General features: G+C 45.8%; 1 protein-coding gene across 1 annotated transcript in view; it reads left to right on the top strand.

Annotated features, from left to right (window-relative positions):
* Window positions 1-7,001: 7,001 nt before the first annotated feature.
* LOC126540840 (uncharacterized) overlaps window positions 7,002-8,837 on the top strand; it is a 145,181-nt gene continuing 143,345 nt past the window's right edge. Inside the window, exon 1 of the mRNA XM_050187669.3 lies at window positions 7,002-7,744. The gene's annotated coding sequence lies outside the window, so the exon portion shown is untranslated. The remainder of the gene's footprint in view (window positions 7,745-8,837) is intronic.

Raw genomic sequence — 8,837 nt, 5'->3', positions numbered from 1 at the left:
TGTGCTTTTCAAATAATGATAATACATTCTTCCGGCTATTGTTGCTTTCATTTTAACATGTAATTTCACCTTCAACAGCACTTACTTTGTAGCAGCACTGAAAATTTATTTTTCAATTATAATTTATAATAATCCACCCATCTTTCGTCGGTCCCCCATAGTGGATGCGAGCCACATGTTCACTAGGCAACAACAATAACAACGACAACAACGACAACGACAACAACAACGACGATGACAACGACGACGACGATGACCACCCCATTTGTCGTCAAGGAGATTCATCGAAGAGCGACGTATGCACAATGTCACACGCTCATTAACCAAGTTGGTCCAGCGGTTGGCTTCGAACACGGTTTCCTCAGCACAGCTGACCGCTGCTATACCCATTAGACAATAGGCAATTCAGTGACCCACATGGTGGCGGGAGAACGATTATAACACAGAAATAAACCGGGAAGATCGTGAAGTATCTTAAGGATGCTCATCGCTTTAAAAATCTTGTTCACTCGCGGCACGCATGCGCTTGTCTCTTAATTGTACTAAATTTCAGGCTTTGATGTTTTTTTTCTAACGCTTTCTCTACACTCAATTCATTTGATACTGCTAAGCGAATGAGTGGTGCGTGCATTTATATTTTTGTGCCTCTACTGAAAGGGTTTAACCGGGAAGCATATTCACGACAGCGAGCTGTAATGACGATGACAGAAAGCGCCATCATATATGCAAAAACAACGCAAAGGGTTTCCAAACGTGGCCGCCATGAACAGTGCCAAAGAACGATATACAAACCCGACAGTTACAGCCACTAGTGACAGAGTGATGTCTTGACAAATGTCATTTATTATAGCTCGAGAAACGAGGGAATACCTGTGCTGTACTGCAGGCTGATTATGCTGAAAAAAACCTACACTTTGGTGCTACTGTGACATTTCTTTTATACCAATACCGACCACTTATACATTTAAGAAGAAGAGTAAAGGTAATATATTGTGACACGAAAATATTTGCTTGCAACCTGCAAATATTACCTTTTCACGTATCTTGGTAAAGTTGGCCGTCAAGCTTTTTAAGGACACCGCAGTATATTTGAAGCCACGATGACGTGTCTACAGCTGTTGTCGATGCGCAAATATTTACATGCTACGAATAAGCATGAGGAATAACAATGCTAGTTATAAAATTCAATTTGCAAGCAATCCTTGCCAATTAATTGGCGTAGTGGCGTAAACTATGTCAGTCTGTGATCAAACATTCCTTTTCTGAAACCTATAGACCATGTTCTATATAGTGTGGGTTGATATTAGCTTGTTTACTAGAATTATTAGCTTTTTTGTAATGAATATGAATGGCGCCCACATTTTCTCGTTCCGTCTATTTGTAAGCGTGATTTTTTTTTGTTCGGCTTTGCAGTCGAGCAGGTGTGTATGCAGGCAAAGCTCTTCTTCTGGAGCTATTCAAAGAACATTGAAAAAACACATACACAAACAAACCAAATAGCGATGTAAATACTTGCGTGAAGAGGTAAAAACTAATAAGCGCACCGCGAGTTAAGAAAGGCAAAAAAAATGCGAATAAAGTGATCAAGGCAGATCCCGCGCCTTGTGGGAATCGAATGTTATGCGAAGCAGTCTGCGGAGAGCCTACCAAGTTAGTGAAACGGCCATGAGAGCACCAAGATGTATCCGGCTGTTTCATGACCTACATGACGCGCATGTCATGACATTCATGTCAGTACCGATCATTTATGTTCCTCATGCACTCTTGTTATGCTATGACAATTTTGGAGCATACCAAGTTAACGAAATGTTTTTAGCATTAAAACAGGAACAGCGCAACACAGGACGAGCGAGTAAACAGGACAGAGCTCTGTCCTGTTTACTCGCTCGTCCTGTGTTGCGCTGTTCCTGTTTTTATTCTAAAGATGAACCAACCAGCCCCACTGAACACACTGTTAACGAAACGACCATGGGAGCACCAAGACGTAGGCGGCTGTTTCATGACCTACATGACACGCATGTCATGACATTCATATCATGTCCTTGTCATGCCATGACATTCACGTCATGACCTATCATTTTTGTTCGTCATAACACCTCTCGTGCTGTGCTAATCTTACCAAGTTAACGAAACGACCATAGATAGATAGATAGATAGATAGATAGATAGATAGATAGATAGATAGATAGATAGATAGATAGATAGATAGATAGATAGATAGATAGATAGATAGATAGATAGATAGATAGATAGATAGATAGATAGATAGATAGATAGATAGATAGATAGATAGATAGATAGATAGATAGATAGATAGATAGATACTGTCAAAGTGGCAAATGTTCGCCGAGAAATGTTTCGCAATTAAAAAGGTGTACATATTAGCACAGTCGGCTGAATTAGCATGCGAAAGTAGCAATGATTTCATGTACTGCTAAAATTAAACCGAGGCTTACACCTAACTGGCATCGTCGCTATGACGAAAGTTAAGATGCCAAGATATTTAAACACAGATTACTAATCGGAAGTACGAAGAACATTCCACGGAAGCAAAAGTAATGGCACGGAAGAAAAAGAAAGGAGATCAGTAATTCACCTAGTACAACTTCACATTTTTCTTTTCATCTTCTCGAGCTTCGTACTCCGTAAATACTTTTGTTCAACTCGCGCCTTTCACCTTTACCATAATAATTTCTTTCTCTCGATAACTGTTCTTTCTCTTCCTCAGTTTCTTCCCTTGCCACGCTCCAAAGTTATCGCGATATTTTTTTCCTCCAACGCTGCACCTATGAGACGTCAACCCCGAATCGGAATGTGTGCCCCACTGACCATGAATTCATTGCAGCGACTCTCTGCTGTAACTGCCGAATTCTTTGCTTCCCTACTCCGCCATTCACGTTGGCAGAAGAAGGAAATCCGCCACGCTAAGCGGGAGGGGAGCTATAGACGCACGCGATCGGAAAGAGACGAACCATCGCGACTCACGGGAAGTTTACACACAATCGGTTCGCGGTGCTGATGGATTGCGGGCTGACGGCTGCTCCATTGACGGTGCCCTAAACGGCTACATGCGCCCGTTGCGTGGCACGCCGGCGCCTCGTCGGTCGACCGTATACGAACTGTAATGTTGAATGGAACTTCGCTGAGGGGGCCGAGTGTGTGGCTCTTTCTAAGGCCCAATGGCTGCTCGCTTATTTCGCTGGCCTGCTGACGCTTTAGAACTGTGTCAGTCATTTTCAATCTGACTTTGCGCATCGCCAGGTAAACCAATAGTCGTGTGGTGTGTGTGTGTGTGTGTGTGTGTGTGTGTGTGTGTGTGTGTGCGCGTGCGTGTGTGTGTGTGTGCGTGCGTGTGCGTGTGCGTGTGCGTGTGTGTGTGTGTGTGTGTGTGTGTGTGTGTGTGTGTGTGTGTGTGTGTGTGTGTGTGTGTGTGTGTGTGTGTGTGTGTGTGTGCGTGTGTGTCCTCAATATTTTCCTCAAGCTTATTGCAGATAGCGTCTTCTGCTGCTCTCAATATTCTTGTCATGTGATACAAATGCGTTATTTTCCGCTTTCATTGATACATGTTTAACATGTGCCCTAAAGACAATCAAAAATTTATTTACCGAAGCTTTCTTAGTTAGCTAATTAGAGATTGTTAGCAAGTAAGGTGTGCCTCTTCAAGTAACCTAATGGATGTGGCGGCATAAATTAAAGAGAATTTCACTAATTTCCTGAAGAGAGTTTGCAATCGCTCTGTAGCTGTTCTTGCGTTTATTTATTTATTTATTTATTTATTTATTTATTTATTTATTTATTTATTTATGGACGCGATAGCGCTATCGGAAGAAAACAGCCAATCATTCCTCGATCTCCAGGCTTTCACCATAACCTAGTGGTTGCGTAATCACATGCTCGGGAACTATTTCGACTTTCAAACTTACAACAGTAAAGAACCAACAAGTTCTCCATTCAATCAATGGTTTGGTTTAGAACACAGGAGGGTACCTTTACAGTTGGGACAGACAAGTTTCACCTCGTTGTTCTGTCCTCCTTTTCACAAACAGCGATTGAAAGATGGTCATGGAGGTACTACATAAGAATCCACATGGCTATACTAGTGCCTTTGTAACCCATCATGACTATTTCTTATTGTTCGTTACTTTGATGTTACTCCACAGTGCTCCGCGGCGACATTTTGTTTTGTCCAACGTAAAATTTTCAACTTGGATGTGAGCTCATGTAGACGACTGTTCGGATGATGCATTCATGTATTCATAGTCAAATTCCCGTAGCACGTTTCGAGCTCTGGCGCATTTTGTGCTCATTTCAAAATCGTTCTTCCGAACCACACAGGGCGCATTGACGCCCGGTGTGTCCGGCGCCTTTATCCCGTAATCCCCACAAAGTTTAAGCTGATGCAAGGGAAAGCAACTTGGATCTCTCCAGATGCACTGTGTATTGCAATTTTGCCTTAGATAGGGCTACCAGATTGTCAGGAAAGGCAAACACCTCACGTATACAGTTCATCTTTGGCACAAGTAGCTAACATGCAATTAGATCCTGCCTATATTGGCATTTGTGCTACTGAATATAGGTACATATTTGTTCTTCCGCTTCCTAGCCGTGGTGCATTTCTCGGGGATCATAAGCAACTACATACTTTGGCGTGCCCTTTAACTGTTGCTGCGACTGATTCGGATTACAGTCACGTGAAGTTATTCACGGTCATGTGTCTTTCCTATTTAGGCCAATGCAATCGATTTGGCTACGAGAGTATGACACGACCGGTCGACGCTTTGTCGTCGCGAAAAACTGCCCTGCAATGCATTTTAAACCGGTGTACTTTCGGCCAGAGTCAGCATATAACTCAGTGCTATTTGAAATGCCGTTCTTTTCTTTTCCTATTGTTGTTGCTGTTGTTTTACTTTTTACTTGCTAACTCAGCTTTTTTGTAGACTCCATCGTAGTTACATTCGAGGAGGGAACAAAAGTAACGGGTATTTTTACTGCATCGGAAGGTAGCTAATACCGACTGACAGGCACGCGCATACACTCCCAACCACAGCTATCGTCCACACGAATTGGCCAAGCGGCTTCTTTGTGACAAATTTCTTGCCAGCTCATTTCATTGCTTCTTTTTGAACCTTTGTCGCCGTCTGCGTCCGTATTGCGATGGTGGACGTCAAAACGCGGCGTGTGTGCATTTACTTAATATATTTCCTGTTTTGGTAAACGTTGTGACATCAAGGAGCTTATTCTTTTCGAATTCGTACCGCAACGTCCGACAATCAACAAGCATTTTTTTATGCTTGAATGTCCAAGCAAATGCGCGGTGCAGCTCGCAGACGATTCCCCAATTTGTGGAACTCCGGAAAGTGACTTCTGCACAATGACGACGCGGCCGTTCACACAGCCCTGAGCGTGCTGCACTTACTAACGGAATTGTTATGCCAACGTATACCTTACGTTAGTTACGTAAGGTATACGTTAGTTACGTACGTATACGTATACGGTAGTTACGTTAGTTACGTCACGAAGGTTAGGTGGGCGGATGAGATTAAGAAGTTTGCAGGGACGACATGGCCACAATTAGTACATGACCGGGGTTGTTGGAGAAGTATGGGAGAGGCCTTTGCCCTGCAGTGGGCGTAACCAGGCTGATGATGATGATGATGACCTTACGTCACCATCTTCACTTCCCGTATCTTGCCCCCTTTGCGACTTCTTACCTCCAAGAACAGCTTGCGTAGATGTCGGGGGACACAAAGAAGAAAACGGCGGTAGCATTGAGGGTAATTTACAACGCACGTGCTGCTGCATGAACCGTTTTGAACGATGGTTAAAGCCGAGTAACAAGTTCATTTCGTCCGAGGTAGTGTACTTTAGCGGTGATCAATGAATTAGAATGCTGCAATGAATATTCGAACAACAAGAAGGAACAATTCTAATTTTCTTTTGGTCCACCTCCTGTGGTTATCGTCGCTACCGTGAATAATCAAATGGCGTGCGGAGATTGACAACGACACTAAAATTTTTATTAACAATATACTTCTCCCTTCGAAACAATGTATTTTTTTTCCTTTTCTTCAGTGCAGTTTCGCCTGACTATTTAAGACAAAAAGCTACCACGTATGCAAGTGGGTGCCATTTCTTCTGCTCCGGATCTCCCAGTGCTTCTTATGTTGCTTCACCACAAAACCCACGCTTAGTATGCAGTACGTAACTGAACGCAAGACACGCAAACACGAGAGAGCAGACACCTGCGCAGATGCGCTTTCGCGCGATCTCGCGCGAACGTGTTTGGTGCCAGTTTTCCTACTAAATCGAGGGTATTCCACCGACCTCCCCAACAGCACTTCGCTCTGACACAGCCACGAAGTTTTAATTGAGCTACACCGGCGATATTAGACGGCCGTTGATGCACGGTAAGCACGAGCTCACGAAAACGAACTTAGCCCCGGCTGACCAGCAAGCAACGGTGCACCGAGAAGGAAAGCATATCACGGGACAGGGGCACAGAAAGCAGGCTCGACCAGGAATTCGCCGGAGACGTCGTATTCGCGCGCGACGTGAGCGGCCTGCGGGCATCGACAGAGAGGCAAGCGGGCAAAGCCGCCTGAGGTTATATCGCGTGCTCCTGTCGAGAGAAAGAACGATGCAGGGCAGCAGTGCGGGGAGGGCAATGACTGGATTTCGACAACTACGGAAGTGACGTCGCTTCAGGCCCGCTAACGGTCCCCGGCCCGGTCATCTGCGGTTAAGTCAGTGGGAATTCACCTTCTCCTCCTCGAGACGAGTGAGCTGTGAAGAGGGAGCGGAGTTAGATAGGAGAGGAGAACGGGAAGGGACGCTCCCATGGCGGGCTGTTTAATAAGCTTGCGGGCTATGAGGGCGAGGGGGGGGGGGGGTAACGGTGAGATCTGAGAAGATCAGAAAGAAAAAAGAGTGAGCCAGAGAGAGAGACAAGCGTGCCTCGGGGCAAGCGCGAGGAGGAAACCTCTATCCGCAGCACAGACACAGTGGTTCGGGCGCCTCTCGCCCTCACCACGTGCCCGCCTCCTCTCAAGGGTCATCACCACCGACCAACGTTCCGAAAACATTCGCATCGCATCGCTCCGGCGGCGGCTGTTGCAGTCTTCCGGACCAACCTGCACCGCACTCGTGCTCGCGCCCGTTACGGCGGCAGTCGCTTTAGCCGGCGGCGTCAGTTCGAGGTGGGCGCGCGGTGCATGCCACAGTGTTCGCGATAAGAAAGTGCCGGTCCCCCCTCCCCCCGCGTCCCTCACCTTACCCTTCCTTGTCTTTGTGACTGAAGCGCTGTTTGCAGACGGACATAATCAGCATATCGTCGATGGGTCGTAACGCGTCGTCCTCGCTTCCCATGGTTTGTTGCATAAGCTAGCTGGCGACCCGTGGGACTAATCGGGGAGGAGCGTAGAACGCGGTTTGCTCCTCTGGTTCCGGCTCTGAGGTCTTGTTGGCACACGGCCAGCGACCAGACGGATTGGACACCTCCAACTCGGGATTTGCCTGCTCTACGCTGCATAGTCAGTGTCGTTGCTCTGGCGTGACATGTGTGCGACGATGCGTTGGCTCCTGTGTCGCGTCGTGCGGTTGTTGCCATAGCTTCGACGTTCGCTGTGCTTCGTCGCCCTCTGAATGATACTGCGGCGCCTGGCGGCCATCCGGGGACATCTTACGACCGGCGCCGGCTTGTGAGTGCCAGCGCCTTTGGTGACAGCTGGTGGAGTGTTTTTCTAAGGTAAGGCCCGATATTTGTTCCTATTCTCGCAGTAGAAACTTAGTCATTGGGCGAAGAGGGACAAAGCGATTACCACCAGAAAGAAAAAGAAAAAAACCGCAAATGACTCTTGCTAACTGTCTCATGGTGTAAAACATACGTGAGCTTCTAAGAATAAGCAATACTAGTTTCAACGTTATCCGTAATAACGTAACTGACAAACGATGGCACACGAATTTGTAAAGTCCGGCTCCAAGTAGATTCTGGCGAATCATGCGTAAGCTCGTGGACCTTGGTTCCAAAGCGAAATAACTTGGGGAAGGACAGAAGCAGACTCGCTTCAACGTCACTAACTTTGGACGTCACGCAGCTAGAAAATGTACAAAAGTGTTTCTCTCCTACTTTCGGCATTTAATTTATATTCGCACTTAAAAATAAGTTTTTCTACGTCAGTTTTCTCGTGGTGCACGGCTTTCAGCTTTTACTCCGTCGTCTGTGCAGCTTCCATCAGTGTTGTTCCTCAGTGAGAAAATGACTTTATGACGAATGTTTTAACTACAACAGTTGAGTTCGAGACAAGTGGTTTATTTTTCTCGCCTCCCTTGTGTGGTGGCAGCTGATACTGACACGCGTTATTTCACAGAGCAAAAAGTGATCGATTATGGAACGAAACCAGCGCAAACTTCAGATCGAGCTGTTGGCGCCGAAAGTGACTGAATGGTCAATCGATTTAATTATTTGGCATTCATTAAATCAGTCATGGTTGTCGCATTTTCTCTTCGATTACTAGAAGGACTTCTTCTCCAGGCTGACGCTGTCTCTCCTACGGTTCCCTTGTTTTCTAACATAATCATAGTAATCTGAAAGAAGAAAAACACGACATACATTGCGTCCACGCGCCTTAGACTTCTTCGCTTTGTTGCCTTAAGTACCAGTTGGGGTAGGCCAAAGGATGTCGCTTGCCGCAGCTTCAGTTCGTTTGGACTGTTGAAATTGTTTTGAACTTTTCTAGGCTATGGACCAGGTTACATGCGTAAATATTTCAGATGTAATCGTTCAAGCATCAACAAATGGAGCAGAGGTAGGTAGACGTAGAATTAGCTGGCAAGCCATC

Source organism: Dermacentor andersoni, chromosome 2 (genome assembly GCF_023375885.2).
Source record: "Dermacentor andersoni chromosome 2, qqDerAnde1_hic_scaffold, whole genome shotgun sequence".
Taxonomy (NCBI): Eukaryota; Metazoa; Arthropoda; class Arachnida; order Ixodida; family Ixodidae; genus Dermacentor; species Dermacentor andersoni.
This window is presented reverse-complemented; position numbering and strand designations above follow the sequence as displayed.